A 26,764-nucleotide genomic window follows, 5' to 3' on the forward strand; every position below is an offset into this window, starting at 1 on the left:
ACATAAGAGAAAATTTTTGCAGCACCAGGTTAGGCAAAACTATTTTAGGAAAAAAAATTTATGAAGCATAAAGACAAAAAATTGACCAATTAGATTCCATCAAAGTTTAAAACTGATTTTCAAAGATACCACTGAAAAGATGAAAAGGCAAGCCTGGAAACATATTTACAACACACATATCTGACGATGGATTTGTATTCATAAATATATAAAGAACTTTGCGGGGTGCCTGAGTAGCTCAGTCAGTTGAGCATTCAACTTGGTTTCGGCGCAGGCCATGATCCCAGGGAGATGGGATCGAGCCCCACATTGGACTCGGCACTAAGCGTGGACCCTGCTTGGGATTCTCTCTCTCTCTCTCTCTCTCTCTCTCTCTCTTTCTACCCGTCTCCCCCACTCTCTCTCACTCTAAAATTAAAAAAAAATTTTTTTAAGAACTTTGCAACTCAATAATAAGCAAAATAGCCAAATTGAAAAAATAAAGGAGGGAGGAGGCAAAACATTTGAGCAGACACATTTCACAAAAGAAAATATACAAATGACCAATAAATACATGGAAAGAATTCTCAGAAGCATTAGTTATCATGGAAATGTAGATTTAGATTTAGATTTAGTTATCATGGAAATGTAATTTTAGAATGTCTAAAATTAACAAGAAGCCCCTGGGTGGCTCAGTCAAGTAAGCGTCTGACTCTTGATTTCAGGTCAGGTCATGATTTCATGGTTTGTGAGTTTGAGCCCTGCGTCGGCTCTGTGCTGACAGCGTGAAGTCTGCTTGGGATTCTCTCTCCCTCTCTCCGTCTCTCCTTCTGCCCCTCTCCCCTGCTTGCATGCGCTCTCTGCCTAAAATTAAATAAACAAACAAATAAATAAGTGCTTCCCATGAATTTGAACGGAGGTATTACCGAAGGTCCTATAACATCTGCATAGACTAGAGTCCTGTCACAAGACAGGAGAAGGCATAAGAGAAATGGAAGGCAGCTTCACGAGGAGGCTGTTTTCAAAGGCGTGGGCAGAGTGAGGAGAACCAGGAAAGAAGGGCAGAAGGCCCAGGGTCTAGCAACAGCAGGGAGTCACTGGCCACCGAGGCCTGAAGAGGGCAGGTTACCAAAATTCAATGAGAGTTAAACAATGAGAGAGGCCACGCAACGGGGCTGCCGGCCGCAGTGATCGAAAAGAACCCCTGGCAAGCCATGGCAAGATGCCCTGGCTTCTCTCCTTCTCCTGCCCCCTGTTCTCCTGCTAGCTTCTTCCCTTGACGAAACCCAGGCAGAAGCTAGACAGCAAGGGATATAGCTCCTTGACCTCAACCTCCTGGGACGGAGCAGGTGGAGGACAGAAAGTGGGTGTGGACAGCAAACCAAGATCATCCAACATAGGATTCAAGCAGCATTTCAGAATTTGATGAGTCGAGTCTGTTTATCACACTGTTTTATGCCCAGCTCAGGACTTGGCTCTGCAAAAGGTATTTTTTATGGGGGGAAAAAAGAGTACTTTGCCTTCTAAGGCACTTTTCCATCCCTAGTTTATTTGATCCTCACCAAAGTCCCGTGAGAAAAGAAGGGCAGAGATTGCAGTCCCCATAGTAGAGATCAAAAAAGGAAGGTTCAAGGGGAGAAATGGCTCGTCCCAGGCGACAGCACCAGCAAAGGATGGAGTTCCACGTGACGATGCCTGCGTGAGTGTCCAAGCCCACGCATGTACTGATCAGACCGCAGGGGAAGAAATGGGCCTCTCTCGACTCGCTCTGTCTGGGGACAAAGGAGCCATTCTGGAGAATGGACAGAATGGCCAAATGTCTAATACACTCAGGCCACACTCCGTCCTGTGATGGTCACCATGATTATTCTTAAACACGTATCTGCCTACTTGACTCCCCTGCTAACACCCTGCACCGAGCCCCTTGCCATCCAAGGCCGTCCGTGACTTGATCTCTGTTGTTAGCTCCAAACTGTTGTCCTCCGTGCTCCCTGGAGATCTCTACAAAGCCCTAACTCAGGACTTTCTCACACCCCATGGGCTCCCTACATACAGATGACTTCCACTTTGCCTCTTGACAGTAGCTGCCTTTTGAGACAGTAGCATCTCATTAACCTAATTTTATTAAGAAAGAGGAATTTCAAATAAATGGATTTTCCAAGTTTACCAAAAAAAAACCTTTAAAATATGAATTAAATATCTCAGCTATTCAAAACGAAAGGTAGTCTCAACTCTCTTGGCTTTGTAAACGGAAGACATGAAACATAATTTTAGTCCTGTTTGGTCACCGTGCATTGCACCTTACAGCCACGTGACCTGTACACACGGACCTGTCACTAGACCAGGAGCACACTGCAGTCCTGGCATGAAATGCCAGAAAATGGCCATTTACTGAGTTTTCTCTGTTTTTTTCCTGGTAGTTCTCTGCCAGGGTCTCTGGATTTTATGCAGCTTGCCTGAGCTGAACCCTGCACCCCCTTCCTCTTCACACTTTTGATTTTTTTGTATCTAATCTGCTGTGTCTTGGGAAACCAGATTGCCAAGATAGAACTGTTTCTTAAGTAAGAAAAAAATAAGTTCTGCACCAAAGCCAGAAAGCATTTTTGCTTTATTCTCTGGGCTTTTTGACATTAGCTTTGACATCTCTGAGTCTTTTTGTGCCCATCCTGGTCCTCAGGTGTTTGTCACATCGCCCATGTGGCCAGATAAGTGACCTCTGAATGAGGAAGGTCTTATCAATGTCCTAGTAAATTACTGGGTGTGCTCCCCTAGCTCTGGCTCATTAAACTGTTCAGACGAAGGTTCACATCTGCTCCCACACCTCAGGGGCGCTTTCCAGAAAGTTATTTTCTCCCTTTCTGCCTTCTTAGCAAAACTGAATTATTACAGGACAAGAAAATATGTTGGGGAAGGAGCAATCCTGTCATCCCGCAAGAAGGAGCCATTCTTAATCAGTGTCACCCCGGCCTCTGAGATTTGCACAGGTTCACGCTCGTTGACCAACCTAAAAAAGGCAGCCATTGGTCTACATTTCCCCTCAGGCCAGGGTGTTAAAATGATGAAAAATATAAAAGTGTCCTCCCTGGAAACAGCATGACTGAGCCTTCAGGAAAACTGCTTAGGGGAGGTGGTACTCGGTAACGCAGCAAGAAGCAAGAAAAACCCAATTTCTTTAGCATTCTGGGTTCGCCGCTCCTCTTTCCAGCCTCAGCTCCACCTTACACTCAGCCTTTCCTGAACCCCCCCTTCTGCCATCTGCAGTGAACTTTCCTCCCACTTGCCCTTGCCGTTGTCCGTAAACCCAGCAAAACAACTCTGACGGTTTATCAAATGTATGCATTTACCATTCTGACTCCCCAACTAGTCTCCGAGCCTCCTACGGGAAAGAGTTGGATCTTGTTCATCGTTCCTTTCCCAAAACCAGCACACTGCTGACATACAGAAGGTGTCTAATGTTTCAAAGCTGGGATGAACATGCTTTCATAAAACCTAAGCTGCCGCTCCCTTGTTTCATTATTTCTCTGTGGTACGAGTCCGTCTGGATGGGTTCATTCCCATACCTGCCTCACATCAGAGTTTGGAACAACACTGAGCCTGTGGCTTTCAGGACTCAAGTAACTTGGGTTCAAAGATAGGGACACTATGCAACAGTTGTGCTTTACTCTTACTTTTTCATTTCTCCTTTTATAAAAGACTGAATGTGTTTCTTGAAATTGCTGGTGTGCTTTTTGCAAAGAAGGTTTCGGTGCCTTCAGGCAGCCACTCAGGGGTCTATAACTATCTTGGTGCTCGAGGGTGGCGCTGGGGTGGACCCCAGGCTGCGGGGACTGGGAAAGGGCAGCTCAGACAACCTGTCCTGGACCAGCAGGCTACACAGGTTTTGTCTTTGGGTGGGTGATGCTACTAATGGGATTTATCAAAGGATGCAATCAGATGTGTGTGCATGGACGTTCATCACAGAAGTACACACGTTTTAGCAAAAAATTGGAAACAGTTCAAAGGCCAAGAAAAATCAAAGACTATGTGGTTCATTTGTAGAGTAGGCATCTAGGCAGCCATTAAAATTTATGTTATCAAGGAATATTCACTGTCATGAGAAAATGCTCATGACATAATATTATGTGGTCTATTATACATTACAGAATATATAAATTATACATACATATATGTATATTTGAGAAAGTAATACATACACATACATATTTGGGAAAATATAGTACATGCACACACACACAGTAGTCCTTAAATCCTAGATGGTAGCAATTTTAAAGACTCATCAGACAAATTAACATCAAATTTGGGTGTTGATAAACACTATATTAATAATAACGTAACATTGGTTGTAAAATGTGTCCCAGTTTAAGAAACATTAAAAATTAGGGGGGAAATCCACCTTTGTTCGAAAAGAGGAAATAAAGCCACGTGATTTCAGATTTAGAAAAACAATGCACGGAAGTATATGTGAGACAATAATACAATGAAAAATTTCAAAATGTTAATGATGCTTGTCTCTGGATCGCTTCTAGTTTCTGAACAGAAATGATCTCTTCCATCAAGATGCTCAGAGCCTGGTAGAGGAAGACAGACACAGGAGCCAACGTGAGGAAGGATGGCAAGTACGTGACAGTTTCTGCAGAGTTCAAAGAGTTTACATGGGTCATTTCTGTGGGAAGTGCTGGGGTATAAAGGAAGCTTTCATCCATGGTGACGCTTGAGTGGAATCTTCACAGGGCAGCAGAGGTAGAGGGGCGGCCTGTTGAGGGAAGGCCACTGCCCACAAAGGGCATGAGCAAAGACATGGCTTTTAATAGGAACCACAGAGTGTGCTCACTATCCACAGTGAGTACCCACGTCGGGTGAGCAACTTCTGCAGGATTGGAAATATCTTGTTCCGGGGTGCCTGGGTGGCTCAGCCGGTTAAGCATCCCACTCCAGCTCAGGTCATGATCTCACAGTCCATGGGTTAGAGCCCCGCATTGGGCTCTGTGCTGACAGCTCAGAGCCTGGAGCCTGCTTCGGATTCTGTGCCTCCCTCTCTCTCTGCCCCTCCCCCACTCACGCTCCATCTCTCTGTCTTTCAAAAATAAATAAATAAACAATAAAAAATTTTTGAAATATCTTGTTCCATGCCATACAAAGATATTCCAAGATTCAGGTGCCATGGGACTTAAAATATCTAGAAGAGCTCACAGCACAAAGCAGGTGCTCAAAAACACCTGGGAAATGAATGAATGAATAAACAAATGAATGAAGAAATAAAACTCAGGATTCAGCTCTTTCAGTCAAGCATTGTCTTTATGCTCTTCTTCCATTTTCCTTTTTTAAGAAAATCTTCCCTTCGTAGGGTTATCACTGTTATTGAACTTCAATGTCAATGAGTTAGATTTGAATGCCTAAGAGACTCTTGAAATTTTACAGAGCTAAGAAACAAAGTGCTGAATTTTTACTTCATCTCCATTTACTAGCTTTGTAACCTTGGACAAATGGCTTGAGTTCTCTGAATCGTGGGGGTTTTCTTGTGTGTAGAACAGAGATAATTGTATCTCCCCTGACCTAACAGAATTGAGAGGCTTGTATTAGTTAAGTGTTAAAGCCATTTGTGACATCTAAAATTCTATACAGCTACAAGAGATGATCACTTTCTAAACCCATGGGAGAACTAAGAAGAATCAATAATTTGCCCAAGGGTGTGGAAATGGCAAAACGAGACCCTTGATCCCTCATCTCTGGCCAATAATGCACTCTCACCTGGAGCCCTCTGTTGGGGTGGAAAGGAGGGGAAAGAGCAAAAAGAACTGCACCCAGGAGGGGTTCCAAATCTGTTTTGCCTGATCTTGTAACTTTGTCCTCATCCTCTCCCGTTGACTTCTTAGGGAGCCACGCAGCCAAGGAGGCACAAAGCTGTGCATAAGTGCCATTTCTTCTGCCGGATCCAGTTGCCAGGCCCCTGTACAGGGAGAACAGCCAGGCCAGGCTGGGGAGGCCAAAGCCAACACAATTTGCATGGTGCGTCCACCTTTCATCATGATTTCGCTCTTCCTTCACAGGCCAGGCTATGAGCATTCATCGTTTGGGGGTCTTCAACAATTAGAGCCCAGGACTCTTCTCAGGCCATATATCATGGCACTGGAGGCAGGAGGTGCAGACAAAAGTCATCACTTGTGTTGATGTGGTGTGAAGGGGATGATTAATGAAAGTCACACACGGCCGCTCAGCTTCTGACTTACCTAAGCTTCACTAAAGTCGCTGACTTGGCTGTTTCTCATGGGCCATCTTCCCCACCCCTTTCCCCACCACTGCTTCCAATAATGGCTTCGGCTTTGGGAGTCTTATTTTGAAAGAGAGGGAGGGAAAACATTCATTGCCGTCACTGAAATCACACCAGGGTCTCTGACAAGTCTGTATGCTCGACTTTGGATTCTCTGACCACGGCTGCTTTTCTTGAATTTGAAAGCTATTCGCTCATTGAACAAATATTTGTGAGTACCTGTTCTAGGTGCTCAGGGTATGTCAGTATGTAAAACAGACAAAATAGTGCTTGCCCTGGTGAAGTTTACATTCCTGTAACTGAAGACAGGTATTTATGAGTAAACTGTAAAGTACACGAGAGGTGCTAAGTGCTATGGGGGAGAGGAGGACAGAGCAGAGGATGGGAGTCGAGTACTGGGGTAAGGTGTCCGTTGCAATTTTCATTAGAGCAGTCAGAGGAAACCTCATCGATAAGCTGATGTTTGAACAAAACTTGAAGGAAATAAGGGGGTTAGCCAAATGGATACCTGAGGGAGGAGTGTGCTGAGGAGGAGAAACACCCACTGTAAAAACCCAAAGGTGGAAGCATGTCTGAAAGTCTTGAAGACCCGCAATGAAGGCTAGTGGGGCTATGGCTGCTTGCGTGAGGGGTAAAGAGAGTAGGGATGAGATCAGAAAGGAAACAGGGCCCAAGTCACATAGGGTCTTTAGGACATTATGGGACCACCAGCTTTTTCTTCATCTGAGACAGGAAGTCACTGGAAGGTTTTGATCTAATTTATGCTGGAAATGAGTCATCCTGGCTATCTATTTGAGAATACACAATGGATCGTAAAAGGAGAGGAAGAGACACCAACCACACCGGAAGCTTTGACAGTCATCCAGGTGAGACATGATGGCGACCTTGACCTGAGTGTTAACAGTGGAGAGCTGAACTGAACAACGACCAAATCCTCGATATACCGCATCTTGTTAAGCTTAAGATGCCAGTTTGCGGGACACATTCCTAACGTGGAGATACGAAAAGCTGACATGATCTGTACCTTGGTATCCAGGAAATATGGTATTTTTAAGTTGAACTGAAAACTTTCTGGCAGATTTGAAGTAGGGATGAGAGTGTAAGTGGAGTCAAGGATGTCTCCAAGGTTTGTGGCCTGAACAATCCAGAGGCTGCAGCTGGAAGAGGAAGGGGCACAGGAGGGGCAGGTTGGGGGTGCTGGCTGAGGTGCAAATCAGAACAGTTTGGGACATGCTGAGTTCAGTATTTTCTACCAAAAATACAAGTGAGAATATCCGGGAGGCAGTTGATTATAGGAGTTCAACAGAGATTTAGACTAGAGATAGAAATTTGAGAGTCAGAGGATATAAATAATAATTGAAGCCAAGAGACTGAATGAAGTCACCAAAGGAAGGAGTGTAGATAGGGAAAAGAGGTCCCAAATACGGAGCCTGGGGCCTCACAAACGTAAGACGTCTGGGTGGGGAAAAGAAGCCAGCCAAGGACACCAAGAAGAAGTTAACAAGCGAGATAAAATGAAGTAACAGAAATAATTGAAAATGGCCGCAAGTTCTGGATTGGCATGGAGATGAGGCAAAAATAAGCTCTAAAAATGCTTCTAAAATAGACACAACAAGAATGGCTCGTTTCTGTGCTCTGTTGACAAGAGGTGAATGCATGGTCAGGAGGGGACCCTGGTGGGAAAGGCCAAAGCAAGTAGATGGTAGCGTGGGAGAACTATCACAGCAGAGGTGAGAAGAACAGGGGACCTCCTCGATTATCACACTGTTCTCTTACTGCCTTTGTTCTGAAGCTGCCTTGCTCTAGGGAAGATTCAGGATAGTTTGTGAGAAATCCTCTTTGTTCGCATTGAGTGTTTTTAACCTTATGAAGCAATTTTGCCTCCCGTCCTGTGTTCTCTCTACCCCTTACTCAGCAGATACTGCAGTTCCCCAAACATTCATCCATTCAGTCACTTGTTCAGGCCACAATATTTATTGACAACACTGGGAGCCAGTGTTCCAAGTGCCGGGTCTGATGGCTGACTTGAAGACACCTGGTTCCAGCCTCCTTTTCCAGATTGAAGCCAGTCCAGACACAAGACTAAGCGCTCCACGAACTGATTTCTTCGACACTGACAACACCCTGCATTGCAATCCACAAAATGCAGAGAAGAAACCCAGGACGCAGAAGCCACGAGCAGCCCGGCCAGCAAGCACCAAAAGTTCCCGTGCTAAGTCAGGTCCACACTGACCCGGGACTCATTTATCCCTCCCGAGGTAGGCAGGGAAAGCAGGAAGTCACCAACGGTAATGACAGCCAACATGTGCCATGCCTCTCATGTTGAAAATCAATGGTCCTATCTTGCATTTAAGTTAAGCCCCGGGGCAGTGTTGGGAGGGGAATACAGTTGGCATCCTGCCTTGGATGAGGAAGCAAAGGCTCCAGGGAGGTGAAGTGGTTTCTCCAGGGGGCACAGCTGGGGGTGTGGGGTGCTCAGCAGGAACCCAAGCCCCAGTCTTCAGATGGTGTGTAGCCAGCAGTGGGTTGGGTGCTGGGGGGAAGCTACAAACAGATAAACGGTAAAGGACCTGCCTCAAAACAAGAGCAAGTAGGCGAGTGAGGGAGCCAGGAAACAGCTGGAAGGAGACAAGGCTCCGAGTAGTGCAAGGGAGCAGGCACTCGGGGACAGACAGGGAGGAGCATGGCCCGTCCCTAAGTGGGTTTCGAGGGGGAGCCCAAACCACGTACTGCTGTCAAGAAAGGAGCCAACAAAACCTCAGCGCTATGTGGCAGGCCCAGCAGAGGGAAACCAACAGTCCTGGATATTAGGCGCGCCAGCTGTCCCAGCCTGCCCAGGACTGAGGCCACTTGCTGGGACATGGGACTTCTGGTCTCAAAAGCAGGAAGGTCCCAGGCAACCCGGGACGAGCTGGACACTCAGGGTTAGAATTCCAGCCCTGCTGCCCTCTAGCTAGATGTGTCTTGGGCAAATTACTTCCCCTCTTCTGATCTTCCACTACAGTGCATGTGTACGAACAGGGCCCTGGCAGGTTTATCAGATTTTAGTGAAACAAGCAAAAAATCCCTAACATACCATCTGGCACTTGGAAGGCGTTCCATTAATGGCAGCTGTCATTATTACTGTGAGGTTATGAAAATGAGACCTTCAACTGTACTGTTCTCGCCATTCTTGAAGCTGAAATGCAAACTTCGGGGGGGCCTCCCAGAAACAGCTCTCCTTGGAGCCGGGCTTGGAGCCGGCTGTTACGGATCTTCATAAACACCGTAAACCTCAAAAAGCTGAGGCAGCGTTACACAAAGCGAAACCCAGCTATGGGCCCCTTGCTCCTCTGGCTGCTCCTTGGAAGTTTCTGTAACTCCCAAGGTAAAGCATATCTTAGAGGAACTTCCCTCTAGGAAAAGTTTATCCCACCAAGTTGACCCGGGGAGTAACACGGAAGCCAACGGAGTTTCCTGGTGACAGCCCAAATATCCAGGCCTCAGGGCTCCTAACCCACCTCAGAGTACCTCAGACTCTGCCCCACCCTCTTGCCCGCCCAGCACATTCCCATGAGGACTGAAAAGGGTCTTGGGCCAACCTGATAACACCCCAGTAACTGACCCCTGGCCTACTAGGTCTAAGTATCTCCTCTACGGAAGATCATCTTAATTTCCAGGTGTATTTGATGCATTAACCCACAGCTCTGTTACAAACAGAAAACTCAGGCCCTGTAGAGAAAACCGTTTTCTCTCTCTCTAGGTGAAAGTCCTTGCTTTGAGGATCTGCATCACACTATAGGCCTTTCGCGCTTTGGGCCTCAACCTCTGTCGTGTCTACTGCATTGTAATGGAATAATCGACCTATGTGCCAGCACAACTCTTGGAAGACAGGACATACTGACGCATGCCTATCCATGGACATGGAATACAGCATAGCAGTTAAGAACGGCATGGCCCAGCTAGTGACGGAAACACTGTTTCCTGTTAGGGTGACAAAAAAAATGTTCTAAAATGGACTGTGGTGATGTTTTCTCATCTCTGCTAAATATACTAAAAACTACTAAACTTATATACCTTCAGTAGGCAAATTGCAGAGTATGTGAATTACATCTCAACGAAGGTGTTTTTATTTTTTATTATTTTTTTAAAATATGAAATGTATTGTCAAATTGTTTTTCATACAATGTCCAGTGCTCATCCCAACAGGTGCCCTCCTCAATACCCATCACCCACCCCCCCCATCAACCCTCAGTTTGTTCTCAGTTTTTAAGAGTCTCTTATGGTTTCGCTCCCTCCCTCTCGACAGCAAGAACACCACTGCCTGCCTTTGCATCCCAGCCTCATGACTTACCCTGTGATTTGGAGTCATGGCTTCTGGGTTTCAGTTTTTTCACCTCTAAATTGGGTTCAAGCAATCCCTACTTCGCAGGGTTGTTATGAGGAATGAAACTGGCAATTTTTTTTTTTTTTTTTGTATGTATTGCTCGGTACCTGACACAGAGCAAGTGAATGATAAAGACTTCTCAAATGTATATCCCCGCAAGTTCCTACAGGAATCCCAGTGTGAGACACGTTAGCCCATGTGCCTCCATCAGCAGAAAGAGAACTGGACTAAGGGATCAAATGACTCGCATTCAACTTCTGATCACATCCTTAGAGCAGGAGGTCTTTGAACAAATCCCTTTCCTGGTTACCCTGAGACTCAGCTCCCTCACCTGACAAACGAAGCTGAAAATTAATTGGTCCCACCAACTTCAAAGGCTTGCTTCGAAGATGAAGTGAGTTCACATATATGAATGCCCTTTAAAACTATCAAGTAATGTGCACATTTAAGTCCCTGCCAGAAATTGGTTTTGCCTTAAAAATGGCCCAGGTTTCTCTCTTACTACAAAAGTCCTATTATGCTCTCCCACACTCCTGTATTCGTGCATCACTGTAGGAACGTGAACCAAAAATCAGGCCCAACGGCGGGAGTGGGGCTTGACCTGTGAGAGAGCAAAAATGCAACTGGGCTCTGAGGACCAGCTAGGTCCTACTGTGCCGTGCTCTGGTTGGTCGGGACCTCCAAAGAAATACTATTCCTTTAAATTTTGCCCCTTTATGGCTCACAAATGAATACATCCAGACAGCAGCTGTTGAGCTCAGCCAGGGCCCCACTCCCAGCATTGCCAGGGGAGGAGGCTGAAATCTGGTGAGCCAGCTCTAAAATCCCAATTCAAAAGACTCTACCGCCATCTACTGGCCCTTGGAGTTGGGGATTCCGTTGGCAAAAAGCCAAGAAACGACTTGGTGGGGGAAGACGGTGAAAGGGAGGAAGTCTTGGGTGATCTTACCACACACAATGGAAGGAACCTTATAAACCAATTAGCCCACCCCCTTATTATCCAAATGGAGAAACTGGCACAAAGAGGTAAAAGGGCTTGTCTGAGACCATGTCTCTAGCCCATAGCAGCCCATGTCTCCTAGGTCCAGATCTGAGCTCTGCCTGATGCCACCCCATTTCTATCTGAAAATATGAACGATCAGCGAGGCTGGCTGAGAGGAAGAGTTTCTGCAAGGCACCCCCTTCCTCTCCATCTTCTGTTCCACCTTCTTCCCTTCGCACCAACAGCCCCAGACTCGATCTGCATTGGCATTTTCTTCTCCATCTAGAACCCAGATGACTCATCCCATTCAGCAATCCCTTTTAGGGATAAAATGGTGAGCCACTCACTTGAAGGCATTCGCTTATATTTTTAAGAACACAGAGGCCAGGGCAGATCCTGTATCATAGGGGCTAAACTCACCCATACTGTAGACAAGGAGACTCAGTCTCTGTGACATCAAAGAACGTTCTGTGGCAGTAGCTCCTAAGGAGCCTGACGTTAGGACCACTGGGGATCACTGACAACATCCAAAGCCCAGGACAGACCCCAGACCTATTAAACTGGAATCTCTGGGGGTGGGAGATGGGCAGCAGCAGTTTGGAAGCCCCGCCCCCTTGCCAGGTGATTCCAGTACACAGGTTTGGAAGCCGCTGACTTACAATCACTCAGTAGGTGAGACAGCAGAACCCCAGGCCTTCCAACCCCAGGCTGGTGAATAACGGTACTGCCCACATTTCAACTGTTTGCATCACACTTCCAATACTTTTGCCAATTCCACACTCTAACTGTATCATTAATAACATTATAAGTGACCCCTTTCTTACTTAAATCAAGATGCTTTTAAGGGAACACCGTTACTTTCCAAAATGGAAAAGCAGTATCACTTGCCACAAAACTCAACCGTAAAATTAAACACGCTTAAACACAAAAACCAAAATAAAAATGTACAATCGTGTATGAAATAAAGTTACTTCATTTTTTCAGTTTGGGAGCTATTGCTTACTGAGAGCAAAGAAAGTCCTCCTCTCTGCTCCTGATGAGACTGAGAGAAATGTGCCAAAAATCCACCTTCGAGCAGAGACTTGTGTGTTCGGCTGACGCCTCTATGTGTCCGCCGTTTTTCCCCTCTGTCATTCCGTCTCTCCCCGGCCCCACTCGGGAGCTTGCGGGGAGACTCCCGTCAGGATCCTCACTGTCGTAAGCGCCGGGCCCAGGGACTGCGGGCTCTCAGCCAAGCTGCACTGGTGTCCTGCCCAGGGTCTTCTCCAACAGCCAGGTCACCCTCAAGCATTACTAAGAGCAAGACATTCTTTTTGCACAGCGCAAGCCCCTTCCCGATCGGCTGGCCCACCTGTCGGAGTGGAACCGTCCGCTCTTGATCCCCCACGGCCTGCAGACCAACTCCACGGCCCACATTTCCCGCAGGTGAGCATCATCACGCTGCTGGCTCAGAACACAGCTGTTTGGCAAAGGCAGGCAGCAGATGTGAAGCCCGGGCCCCAACTGCACTTGGCTGCCGCATCCTCAATCCCGCGGACCCACAGCAGCTGAGAGTGGCTGTCTTAATTGAACAGAAAGAGGGTCAATTAGCAATTACTGCCGATGGCACAATTTGTGTCTGTGTTGAAAATATTTGGGAATCAGTCTTCTTCAACAACCACCTGGAAGTAAACTGGTTGTCCAATTTTTTCTCCCAATCAGATAAAATCATCACCCGTACACCTTCAAAGGAAGAAACTTTTAAACTGATTACCACATTAAGATATGGTCAATTTACACACCTATGGAAAAGCAGAAAAGCCAAAAAAAAAAAGTAAAACACACCGGTGGTCCCACCACCTATACGAAAACCACTATTAACCCACATGAGAATCCTCTCTTCGTTACATACCTGATTTCATATTTCTATACAAAAATGAGTACAGACAAAACACACCACTTTGTTTCATTTGTTTCCCATAGCAATACATTACAACCATTCTATCACTCAGTGTCCCTACATAATTGTAACGAACGCCCAAATTCCATTACAAATGATCAAGATAACATGGAGAGAGCACGAGAATTAATGTACCGAGTATCGTAAATATTAGATATTGCGCCAGCTGTTTTAAAGATGCAGAAGCGAAGGTAAATGAGCAGCCAGTTAATCCGGCAAGCTTGTTTCCAACCTAAACTGCTACGTAACCTGTGCTGACTTTGCATGCCTGACTGTAAGATTCACCTTGAAATCTGCATCTGTAACATGTAGCGCATTTTATCATAAACTGAACTCCAAATGAGTACCCAAGAAGAGCCACCTGAAGTGGCCGATGGCCATCACGCAGAAGGACACGTTGGGTGGGATTTTGCCTCTGATGGAGAGAGCTGGGGTTGGATATGGTTTCTTGCTCCATCAACAATTGCACGTGTCAAGATTGGAGACGAACTCTGGACTAGATACCAGGAGATCTGGGCTTTGTCCTCACCACCTCCATTCACCCACCAAAAAGCCATGGCCAAGCCAGGAACTCAATTTATCTGGACCTCAGTTTCCTCATCCATGTGCTAGGGTAACCCAATCCGCCCTGCCAAGCTCAGAAGCTTCCGGACAACAAATAAAACAATAAAGCGCTATACAAACATAAGAGATCCTTACAAATTCTTCTACGGATCTATCAACAGAGAATTTATCTAGCGTTCGAAAACACATCAAAGAATTTTAAACAGGGAAGGAAAGCTGGAAGCCAACTAATTTTAGAAATAGGGAAACTGACTTCCTGAGAAGTTAGGAGGTCGGCTCTGAGTTTCACAGGGAGTTAGGAGCCCAGCTGGTGCCAGAAGCCAGCGTTAGGATCCCCAGGCCAATCTTCCTTCTATAAGGCCACCTTGGGGGTGATGAACGTCCCCAGCATACTCACAAAAATGTGTGGAAGGCCAATTCCGTTCATTTCTGTTTACTTCGGTTGAACAAAAATGGACGTTTGCCACTTACGGTGATCTCTTCAATCACTGACTTCCAGCACTGATTTGTTTTACCTAAACTTAACTTGACTTTCAAAGTTGAAGGTTGTAGATTTCTTACCTAAAAAGAGCTGCCTGAAAAGAACAGGGAAAAACATGAAGAAACTTGGGGCCTGAGTTTTGCACGTGCTGGGAGCTTTTGCTCCCGAAGCCAGACACAGCGTTCTCCTGGACGGACCTGCCGTTTTGTTTGGTCAACTGATCACATCCCAGGCATCTGGAGAGCGGCCAGCGTGGGGAGAATTGGTTACAGAGTCACAGAGCAGTGCGGCCCCATCACATGAAAGTCACTTCCAGCTTGGAACGGATTGCAAATTCCTGCCTTCTGAGTGGTGTTTCAGATGACTGGGAGCTGGTCTGTCTGTGGGCAGTCACCAAAGCAGCAGAAGGACGTCAGGGGGAGCAGAGACATTCCAACATCCTGCCGGAGACCCCCAGTCACAGAAAACAGGACTTTCGGTGCTCCACCAAGCTTTGCCTTGACTTAAGGTTTTTGATCAAAAAAATATCAAGTTTCAATCTGTCTTCATTTTGAAACACAGAAAGCATTTGTTATCCAACAGCACAGGGGCTCTCCTGCCCCAACCTGGAGCTTGTCCAAGGAGGACAGGGTTTCACATGTCTATGTCAGAGCCTCTTGACACTTATTGTGTGCCAAGCACAGTGCTAGGTGTGTCGCCTGCCCTGACTCATCTAATGCTCACACTTAAGCTCTGGAGGGGGGCGTACCCATACCACAAGGAATCTGGGAAGGTTAAGGAACTCATACAAGATCAACAACTGGTACATGACAATGGAGGCAATTAACCCAGTCTGTCTGACTCCAAAGTCCAAGCTCTAAACAAGCTGGATCTCTAGGAGGCCTCCCATCCCCCTACCAGAAAGACCTCCAAATCAATGGAAGAGCATTAAGGATCTGGCCTTAGTTTTGCTGATTCTGGGACCGTCTCAATTCCCAACCACCCAACGCAAGGTTTCTCAGCCTTAACTTCTGGAAAGTTCTCCTTATGTCAAAATGTTTCGTCACCCTTAACTCCTGCCTCTGCACACCACAGTCCTCCCAGCTCCCAAATGGCCCCCCTGAGAAGTCGGCCTCAGGCCCCGTTCCCATGAAACAGATCCCCTGACATCACAAAGGGATTTCTGTCTGACCTCCATCCTTCTAATCACAGTTTAAGCAGAGTGCGTCTTGCTCTCATCTAAGTGAAAGAGCATGATTGTCCTCAATTTCATGTTGCCCCCGCAGTTACAATATGTGCTTACATCTGGTGGTGTAAAACATGATTAAATTTTTTCCTAAAACCCTAGGGCTGGAAGGGGCTTGGAAATTTTATCTTTTACTTCCTCCTGCCTTCAGACAGAAGCCCCCCGCACTGACTCCCCAGTCAACAAAAACACAGAAACATCCAGTGAGATCTGTAGGAAGAGTATTACTAACCTCACCTGACATATTTGGAAAGCAAGGCAGAGTGACCGATCTGAAGTCCCTTGAGCAGATTGTGGGTAAGGCAAGAATTGGGCCTGTTGGAGCGAGCTCTGGTCCCACACAGCCTTTTCCATAGTGTCTAAGCACCACCACTAACCACACGTGGTAGACACTATAAAGGCACACAGACATATGAGCACAGTCTCTCATCACAGGCATTCAATTTCATGTATCCAACATTTTCGGCACTGTGCTAGGGATACAGAGGCAGACACATCAGTTTGCCACCCCGGAGAAGCTCAGGTCAAAGCCTCAAAATCAATAACCATCTCAATAACAGACTGACATTGAACACCCTCTGTACCTGAAGCAAGGCCTTCCAAGCTGGATTGTTAGGGACGGTCCTACATCTGCCTGGTCCCTTCCCTGACATCCCACAATGTTCTGTAGCACATAGAACACAATGCAGCCCTCAGGGTGAGTCCTAGCCTGGGCCTGCCACCCACCAGTTGAGTGGCTATGGGCAAATTACCTCCCTGGATTGAACCCCAGTTTCCTCATATCTAACAGCAAGGTTAATAATGCCCCCCCAAAATATGTCCACATTATAACCCCCAGAACCTATCGATGTGACTTTAATTGAAAAAGAGTTTTTGCAGATGTTACAAAGTTAAGGATCTTGAGATCACCCTAGATTACGCAGGTGGACCTTAAATCCAGTAACAAGTATCTTATGAGAGATACCAGGAAGGAAGACACAGGGAAAAGAGAAGAAGTCTGTATGAGGACAAAGACCAAGATGGGATTATATAGTCACAGGCCAAGAAATATCCAGAGCCACCAGAATCTATAAGAAACAATGATTCTCCCTCCAGAGCCTTCGGCGAGAGTATGGTCCTGCTGGCACCTTATTTTTCAGATTCTGCCCTCAAGAATGGTGACAAAATAAATTTCTGGAGTTTTCTTGAAGCCACTAAATTTGTGATAACTTGTGAAGGTAGCCCTAGGAAACATACCTATTTCGTGGGCTGCTGGGCATGGAAACCATCCTATCTTGGAGCAAGCCCTTCATTGTGTGATTGGTGTTATTCTTGCCCTGACCATGCCCAGAGTCAACTCAAGTCCCTGCCCATTCTGTCCCTCCCACCTGGACACTGTCACCCTACCAAAGATCCAGAATAAAGGTTTCCGTGTTTTGATTTAGGGATGTTTATTTGTTAATTACTATTTCCTGTGGACACTGTTCAAAATAATAGCACCCAGTTTTTATTCAGATGAATCTGAAAGGGACAGAAACAATGTATTTTGAAATACATTACATAATATACTACTACTAATATAATACAATAAAATTCATATAATAGCTTATGTATTTCGAACACACAAAGTCACTATATCCAACCAGTACTCTGACCAGCATCCTTTCTGATCGGTTTGTGATTAGGTCATAACGGGGACTATTCTGCCGTCACCCTGTCCACAGACCCTGCTTCTTCATCTCCAAGGGAAGGGGAGAGTCCCCAGAAGTGGCCTGGAAGACCTCACACAGACAACTGAGACTAACTAGTCCAGCAGGTTCAAACTGTGCTTGGGGAAGCCAAGTTTGCATGAATGAGCCTTGCAGGATGCATGTGGGCGCGGGGAATGGCAGGATCCTGGGAGTCCTACCTCCTTCACACGGACCTGCTCTTTTTATCTGCTCTGTAAACCTGGAATATGCATATGATTCTGCTTTAGAAAAAAATTTAAAGCACTCTGATGTGTTTTTAAAAAACAAGTGTTTGAACTACTGATATGGCACACTTCCTTTGCAGGCAGAAAACTGAGCTCCAATGTGCAGGATCCCTCAGTGAGGGACTGAGAGCCAGGACCAGAATGTTCAGACTCTGGACTTTATCCAGGGACTGTCTGCTCCAGCGGCCACGGCCACAACCACCCAACCCCACTGTGAGGCCTTGGAGTGCTGCCATTGCTGGCCCCGGGGCTCCTCCCCAGGAAGGACAGCCCCTGCGCCTCTCAAGTCCATGCCTGGGGTGGGAGGGGACGCCCAGGTGGTCCCGGCTGCCCCTCCTCTGGGGGTGGGCTTGGTCTCCACCTGCACCTGGGCAGTCCAGTCTCAGGCTACTGCTGCCCGAGGTGGTGTCACTGCCTAGGAAATCTTCCTCTCCAGTGTACCTTCTTCCTTAGAGCTGACACCCAGACCTTATCTCAGGTGAGGAAACGTCCAGAGCACAGGCCCATCGACATGTTTCTTGAAACACAATCACAAGGCTGGTGTTTTCATGGGTTAGAAAGCGAAGGGGAAAAGGCACCCAACAATTACCGAGCCGGTTTTGAAAATGAGCCCTTATCTGTCTGGACCCAGGGGCCGGCCGGCCAATGGGACCGCCAGGAAAAGTCCAAGCCAGGGACAAAGAGCCTACCACACAAAAGTAAATGCAAAAAAATAAACATTAACAAGAGAGCCGTGGCCCCAAAGCCCTGGGCCACAACCAGCTGCTGTACCAAAGCGAAAAGACAAGGAAGCACTGGAAAATGTAAGCCCAGCGTAAGGCTGCCATCACAGAAAGATGTCTCAACGAACTGCAGTCAAATTAGAAACATTCGTGCAGGGGCGCCTGGGTGGCTCCACTGGTTGAGCATCCGACTCTTGATTTCGGCTCAGGTCATGAACCAAAACTCATGGGATCAAGCCCCACATCGGGCTCCACACTCAGCTTAAGATTCTCTCTCCTCTCTCTGTCTCCCTCTGCCTCTCTCCCCTGCTCACACATTCTCTCTCTCTCAAAAAAAAAAAAAAAAAAAGGGAGACAAGAAGTGTTTGCACAGCGTCTTCCCTCAAGGGACACCCAGTGCAGTGAACAGGGTACTAGGTGTAGTGTGTATTTGAAACCTGAGCATCAGTAAGATTCCAAAGATTCCGATAATAGTTCCAAGCAGAAGAAGAAAAACATTTAAAAGGTGTTACAAAGCACCACACGGTCAATGAGTGACCAGATAAATGGTGGAATTTATAGTTACCAGAAGAGTTCAGAGAGGACACCCAGGCAGGCAGGATTAGTAAGATCTGTCTTGATAACATCTCTCATTTCTTAAGTACCTACTACCTGCCAGAGTTTGAGGATTTCACCTTTGACAGCTCCACAAGGTCTGCATAAACATTTCCACTTCAAGAGGGAAAGCTGGAAGCCAGAGAGGCCAGGCGGCCCCGCACAGTAGCTGAGTCGTGGGTGGGTGTGAGGCCTGGGCCTGGCCATTTCCTGAGCGTGCTCAGCTAGAGACGGCAAGGAGAATCTGGATACAAGCAAAACGGAGGAGACATCATTCCAGGCAGGTGAAAAGAGCATCTGAAATCAAAGGCAGGAAAGTCACAAGCACACTCAAAGCCATTAACAGAGAAATTCAGCTGGGATGGAGATTCCTGGAATGGGTAGTATCAATTGAGTACTCGCTACACTAGGTGAGATTCTAAGAACTTTACATGTATCATTTCCTTTAACCTTCACAATAACCCTGTGAGGTATGGAATATAATCATTCCCAATGTATGGCTAAGAATACAGAGGCACAGAGAAGTAAAGTAACTTGCCCAAGACCACACAGCCGGTAAGAGGCAGAGGTAGGATTTGAACACGTTCTGGATTGAAAGTCCATGTTCTTAATCACCACATTACACTGGTGGTGTATTTGCTGTAGACAAGCTGAAAAGGCTGGATTCGGGATGGGCATTGCCTTGAACGGTAGGTGCACGTGACCTTTCAGCAGAAAAAATAAAATAAAATTACAATGAAATAACTGTCTTTATACGAACAAAGTGAGAGCAGAGAATAATATCTCCTCAAGAACAAAGTCCAGGCAGGAAAGAAGCAGCAGCCTCCCTGACCCTTGGAATCCTCCACATCTTTTTTTTCCCTTTTTTATTTATTTATTTACTTTTTAATTTACATCCAAGCTAGTCAGCATACAGTGCAATAATGATTTCAGGAGTAGATTCCAGTGATTCATCCCCTCTGTATGACACCCAGTGCTCATCCCAACAAGTGCCCCTTCCCCCATTTAGCCCATCCCCCCACCCACAACCCTTCCAGCAACCCTGTTTGTTCTCTGTATTTATGAGTCTATTTTGTTCCCGTTTTTATGTTATTTTTGCTTTCCTTCCCTTATGTTCATCTGCTTTGTATCTTAATTCCTCATATGAATGAAGTCATATGATATTTGTCTTTCTCTAATTTCGCTTAGCATAATACCTTCCAGTTCCATCCACATAGTTGCAAATGGCAAGATTTCATTCTTTTTGATTGCCGAGTAATATTTCATTGTGTGTGTATATGTATATGTATATGTATATGTACATAGGTGGGTATATATACCTATATACTATAGGATGGTGTACCTAGTGTCACCATATATATATATATATATATATGTATATATATACCCACCTATATACATATACATATATATATATCCACCTATATACATATACATATACATATACATATACATATACATATACATATACATATACATATACATACCACATCTTCTTTATCCATTTATCCATAGAAGGACATTTGGGCTCTTTCCATAATTTGGCTATTGTCAACAGTGCTGCTATAAACATTGGGGTGCACGTGCCCCTTTGAAACAGCACACCTGTATCCCTTGGATAAATACCTAGTGGTGCAACTGCTGGGTCGTAGGGTAGTTCTATTTTTAGTTTTTTGAGGAAACTCCATACTGTTTTCCAGAGCTGCTGACCAGTCTGCATTCCCACCAACCATCTCTGCATCCGTTGCACCTGTGTGATCAAAGCAGAAAGGATCCTTTAGCTGTGGGGAGGAAGGTGGATGGGAAGGAGGAATGGGGAAGCCAGAGCCCAGAGCAAAGTGTGAATGGGTGAAGGCATGAACCAAGTGGGAGGTCCAGGGAAACAGGAAAAGTGAAGGTGGACATGAGAACAATGGAGAAGAACGGATAAAACAGAATTGAGGAGGGGCGCCTGGGTGGTGCAGTCGGTTAAGCGTCCGACTTCAGCCAGGTCACGATCTCACGGTCCGTGAGTTCGAGCCCCGCATCAGGCTCTGGGCTGATGGCTCGGAGCCTGGAGCCTGCTTCCGATTCTGTGTCTCCCTCTCTCTCTGCCCCTCCCCCATTCATGCTCTGTCTCTCTCTGTCCCAAAAATAAATAAAAAACGTTGAAAAAAAAAAATTATAAAAAAATAAATAAATAAATAAAATAAAAAACAGAATTGAGGAATGAGTTAAGAAAAGTACTTGTTGCTGGATGTGGCAACTTCAACCTATGGTGGACCCGTTTTCCGGCCCACAAAACAGCCTCACAGGTCCTCGTAAGAGGACCGAGGCAGAATGTCTGATGCTGCCCCTGCCCCAGAGAATCCAGGGCAGTCTGTCACTGCATTTGTGCCTGTCACATTCTGCATGTCTCTGGGAAGGGATCCACTAGTGCAGGGAGAGGTCTGTCCAGCAACTTACTACAAGGAGAAAGACAGGACATGAGGAGACACTGGGCCTCAAGAGCCTGCAGACTTTCCATGTAGAAACCCACATGCAGTTCCCCCGGCATCCATGAGGGGCATCTCCTCTTACAAGGAGCTTTCATATATATTACTTTTCCTGATTCTGCCAGAGCTATGGGGTCTGGGACAAAGAATAAGCGCTTGTTAAAGGTCTGTTCTCTGCAGGTAGTGCACTGGGGGCTCCCCTACAGCTGTCCCAGACAGTCTCACTCTCCAGGTGTCATGGTTTTTCTTCCCTACCCACCCCCCAACCAACCGCTGACGTCACAGAGGAAGAATGTAGCTGCGGTGTGATTCACTGACTTCTCATGGTCACGTGACTAATAGGAAATAGGTTCACAACTGGACACTGTCCTCTCCTATTTACTAGGACAGGATGGTGTACCTAGTGTCACCATTTCCCAGCTGAGGAAGTCAAGGCCCTGAAACACCATGCAGGTAAATGGCAGAGCAAGGCTAGAATCCCAGGCTCAGAAGCTCTAGGTCAATGTTAGCTTTGCCTTTTATTGTTTTGACTACACTTGGTTTTCTTCCCTCATTAGATGGCAAGTTCCTCATGGAAAAGAGGAGACCTTTTGATCCCAACATCCCCACAGTGCCCAACACCAAGGCTGGCTCCCAAAGACCTGAAGCGTGGATTGCTGGGTTGTTGGATAAACTGACTATTAGGTAGGTCATCTCTACGGTGCCAACATTTCACTTCTTCAATCCACCCTTCCTGCTGCCTCTAGAGGTGCAGTGCCAAGGCATCTGCCTCCTTCAACAAACGCAACCCTCTCCCTCCTTCAGGCACAGCTGGCTGAAAGGCCATCTTCCCCAAGGAGGCTTCACGTCCTCACCATTTTAATCCCCCTCTTCGCCTCCTGCATGCTGCTCTTCTCTGCACTTGTGGGCATCTGCTCTGTTATGTTACCTGTTCCTTTGGGAGCTGTCAAGGCCGTCTTTGTATCCTTAATAAATGTTGACGAGCAAACACGTAAAGGAATGCATGGACATATGGATGGATGGATGGATGGATGACCGGACACATGGATGGATGGGTGGATGGACTCGTCAATAAACAAATGTACACAGAGATAAGAGGAGGGAAACACGAAGTACTTGGACACAGGGGTTAAGAGGTTGTATAGTGGAAAAAAACAGTGGATTCCATGGCAGAGGCTCCAAATTCTATAGAGCTTTATCCCTCACTTGCTGTGTGATCTAGGAAAAGTTACTACTTCTCTCCTGGGCTCTTTGTACTTGTGTTTAAAAAGAAGGGTTGCAAAGGACTAGAACTGTTGCAACTCCCCATTCTCCGGTTCTGTGAATGGAAAGTTCGCCCTTGAACAAACCCATTAACGGATGTTTTGCCCCTCCACCCTTGAAAGCAGCCAATCTCTTCAACCAGCGGCTTATCTGAGGCCACCCTTCTCTGCCTCATCCCCACCGGGTGCTGCTATCTTGTACGGGGCCTCCCGGGATGTTTGTCAACCAAAGCAATCGCCTTATCTGGTGGCTCTCTCGGGCACCATCCTGCCCTTGGAAAACATGAATGGATTTGCAGAATACCTGGCCTCCGATAGTCCTCCCGTCCCAGGAAGGGCTAGCAAGGCAGCCTCGGCTTTCTCAGAAAGATTGTGCGATTTCATGCTGCTATCGGGACCGACACGGAGGCAGCTCCTAGCCCTGGACCCTCTAGCTAAGTTCAACTTCAGGTCAAGTCAGGGGCCCCCAGCAGCTCAGAGGCACAGGATCCACAAGGAAGGAATTTCAAAACGTTGCCAGAAGCTAACAACAGTCCCCAGCTGTTCCTGGCCGCCTCCTGCCCGTGAAGTACTTGGAGAGGGGTCTTTACACAGACACAGCAGAAGGAGGGGTCGAGTGAACGGCTGTGCCTCTGGGCCAGGGTGGAGGGCAGGCCAAGGGGAATAGAGGTCTCTTTGTTATTGGCAGCTCCTGCACAGGGCCCCAAGACCCTCCTCTTGGCGGAGACCTCCCCACCACCCGGGCCCCCTGGGGGACCCTGACATCAGTTGTATTGACGCGCTGGGCTCCTGTAATGACTTGCAAACCTCTGCTCCCCACTCACTCGCCTGTGGCCAGGAGCTTCCCTCCTGTAATTCCTTTCAGAGCACATGCTGTGAAACTCTTAATAAATGGCTGTTCCAGGACTGATCTCCCTGGAGTGAAATCGAAAACACCTACCTTAAAATTCGCTTGGGACGTTCCCCCATCCCCGTCCCTGCTCTTTGCCCGCCCACTCATCCTCAGGTCTCATCGGGGACCAGATGCCCCCACTCAGAGGCGCCTTCCTTGCCCAGCCCCCGCAGACCAACCCATGCCCCTTCTCCCAACACTCACCCATTTTCCCCAGGTACTTTCCTTCTCCGAACTCTCCTGCACTTGCGCGTGTGTATGTCCCCGCGATGACGGTGTCCCCCAGCAGCACTCCAATCTCACAGTGATGGAGGCCGCTCTTCGTTGTTTCCATCACCACCGGCCTGGTACACGGTAAGCGATCGACAAAGAGTTGCTGAGGGGCGCCTGGGAGGCTCAGCTGGTGAAGCATCTGACTTCAGCTCAGGTCATGATCTCATGGTTCATGAGTTCGAGCCCCACATCAGGCTCCATGCTGTCAGTGCAGAGCCTACTTCCGTTCCTCGCTCCTGCCTCCCTGCGCCTCCCCAGCTCACACACACTCTCTCTCTCAAAAATAAACAAATATTAAAAAAAAAAACTTAAACATTAAAAAAACATAGTTATTGAAAAAAGTGAATAGAATCATGAAGGAATTCATTAACTACCAAATATAGGAGAGTACTATTGTCAGAATCCCAGAAGAGCAAACTCTGTACTTATTCAGAGGTATGCCACCCTTAGCACGTGGTCTCCTAACTGAAAGACGCAGGTGAAGAAGACAGTCCTGTGCCCTCAGGAGCTCACGGGCTGCCGGAGAACCAGACATGGTATTTGCAGATGGCAAATAGGCCTTCTCATTGAAGCCTGGTGTGTTGGATAAGCGTTCTGACCCGCACTTGACTCTGAGGCCCAGAGGCATTAAGATATTTGCTCAAACCACAGAGCTGGTGAGGGTGAGAGCTGGAATCCAGGACTCCTGACGGTTTTCTACTCTCTGTCCTCCTGTCCTTCTCGATCTGGCCTGGTTTTTTCAGTCTTGCACCAGAAAACGGATTGGCCCAGAGCTCTGGCAACCACACCATTTGTCAGGAGGGACTCAGAAGGACCAGGAGATGGTCTTGCTTCTGGACCCCGTTATGCTGCTCCCTATTCCCATCTGGGTACTGGACCAAGCCGAGGAGGAAGCCGCCACCCTCGCCCCACAGAGCCGGCTTTCACACCCTCTGGGCTCAGGGCACTTTAGAGGGCTAGCACCGAAGGGGCTTCTTTTGAAGGACAGCAACCACGGAGAACACATGCCAGTAGCAAATGACCACTCGGTCTGACGAGCAGGGTTTTCAGGGTTATGTGGACGCATAACGTGCTTGTGACTCAGAAGCTGCTGCCTCCTGAGCAGAGTCGGGGGCACCCTGCGAGCATAGCTCCTTCGCTGGAAAGCACGAGGTTTTGGACTCACACAAAGCTGCCTCTGACACCAACTGTATTATTTGGGACGCGTTGCCCAAAGACTTTGAACTTTGCCTTCGTAATCTGAAAAACAGATGCTTTGGGTTGAAGGGAAGACAGATCAGACGAATCACACAGTGCCTTTGGCTCATGAACAGTGTGGGTTCTGTGATGGCTGTCACCATCATCCCTCTGGTCTTTGTTTTCCCCCCAGTCCCTAGTTCGAGCCTCATTTGGTCTATATCATTCTGTTATTTTCTGACTGTTCCTCCTATGATCAAGGTCCTTCAGATTCTGACCATCTCTTCTGGGGTATAACTCCCACCTCCCAATGGTCAGCATGCAGGAGAACCCAAAAGAACAATTCTGTCCTCCTGCGAGCGCCAAGAACAGCTGCACAGAAGAGGGAATTCTGAACTAACTACTGACGATAGAGGGGAGGCTGTCTGGCACAAGGATGTGCCAGGGAGTGGTTGTGGAGCATCCCAGCCAGCACCGTGGAGCTGAAGCTCGGAGGTGGGCCAGGCCAGCAGAGGAAGACAGGGGACTGAGGAAGGTTCACGGAAGGGGGAGGTTCACGGGGGGAGGGGGGTGCGTTGTGAATGCTCTGGGTGTAACCAGGAAGCCTTTGAATGCCACGCCATGGCTCTGGAAGGGTTTTACACATGGGAATGAAATGATGATGACTGTGTTTTAGCTGCAGCCCAAGCTGGGGACAGGAGAGAACAGAAACTAGAGATTAAGAGACCACTTGGATATTCCAGGTGACCCAGGCAAGATGTGATTAGGGCAAAGTACAAGGAGGACGGAGGTGAGGCACTGGATCAAGGGACACATCTAAAACACAACACACAGAGATCTGCCTGTTGATTTACGTTGTGGGCAATGGGAAAAGAGCACGGAAGTGCCTCTGAGGGGTCCAGCTTGGGAGGCCAGGTTTCCAGGGTCACCATTAACAGATTTTGGATGCAAGAGACACACTGACAACAGGAAAAGAAAATGAGTTTACTTTGTGACCTGCAGTGTTGTCCAAAAGGTGTGCGATCAAATGGGTCTGGAGTGGAGACAGATAGAACCCAGGAGATAGAATGAAGGTGCCTAGCAGAATCTACAGGAGTGGAGAAGATCGCCACTAGGATAGAATTCCTGTTTAAAAAAAAAAAAAGAAAAAAAGCTGAAACACCAGCATTTCAGAGGCATCTAGAGGAGAAGTCTCCTGAGGGGTGCAGGAAGGAGTGGGCAGAAAGGTAGGAGAACCGGGACAGGCAGTGAGGGCCTGGGGAGGGAACAGACCAGAGAAAGCAGCCACGCGGTGGCCACACAAATTTATATGAACACTAAAATTCACGAAACTGCACACCAAAATGAGTCAATCTTGTCATACCCTAAATTTAAAAATAAAATCAACGAAATGCAAAAAGAAACAGTCCTCCAGAGGAAACCACTGTTAACATTTTGGCATATGTCCTTTCTAGTCTTTTTTTTTTTTTAGGCAGTTTTTTGAAATAGAATCTTATGTGCAATTAACAAGCACAAATGCGATCTTTCCTAATTTATGTTAGATTGTTTTAAAATTCCATGCGTTAAATAAATAAAGCAGTGCCAACACAGGAAGAAGGGAAGAAGGGAGGGAA

General features: G+C 47.0%; 2 long non-coding RNA genes across 18 annotated transcripts in view; one reads left to right on the top strand and one right to left on the bottom strand.

Moving 5' to 3' along the window:
- Positions 1 to 26,764, bottom strand: part of LOC111558539 — a 160,773-nt gene that overhangs the window by 50,027 nt on the left and 83,982 nt on the right. For 7 of the 17 annotated variants that reach the window (XR_006592224.1, XR_006592223.1, XR_006592232.1 and 4 more), the window contains 3 exons: positions 23,907 to 24,046; positions 20,701 to 20,824; positions 4,007 to 19,778 (listed from right to left, as the gene is read on the bottom strand). This is a non-coding gene — a long non-coding RNA (uncharacterized LOC111558539). Of the gene's footprint in view, positions 1 to 4,006; positions 19,779 to 20,700; positions 20,825 to 23,906; positions 26,277 to 26,764 lie in introns of those variants that run through there. The other 10 variants (XR_006592235.1, XR_006592221.1, XR_006592234.1 and 7 more) reach the window with 9 other exon arrangements.
- Positions 21,858 to 23,452, top strand: LOC111558540. Its single transcript, XR_002739505.2, has 3 exons — positions 21,858 to 22,001; positions 22,106 to 22,232; positions 22,353 to 23,452. It is a non-coding gene; the product is annotated as an uncharacterized LOC111558540 (long non-coding RNA).

This window comes from Felis catus, chromosome F2 (genome assembly GCF_018350175.1).
Source record: "Felis catus isolate Fca126 chromosome F2, F.catus_Fca126_mat1.0, whole genome shotgun sequence".
NCBI lineage: Eukaryota > Metazoa > Chordata > Mammalia > Carnivora > Felidae > Felis > Felis catus.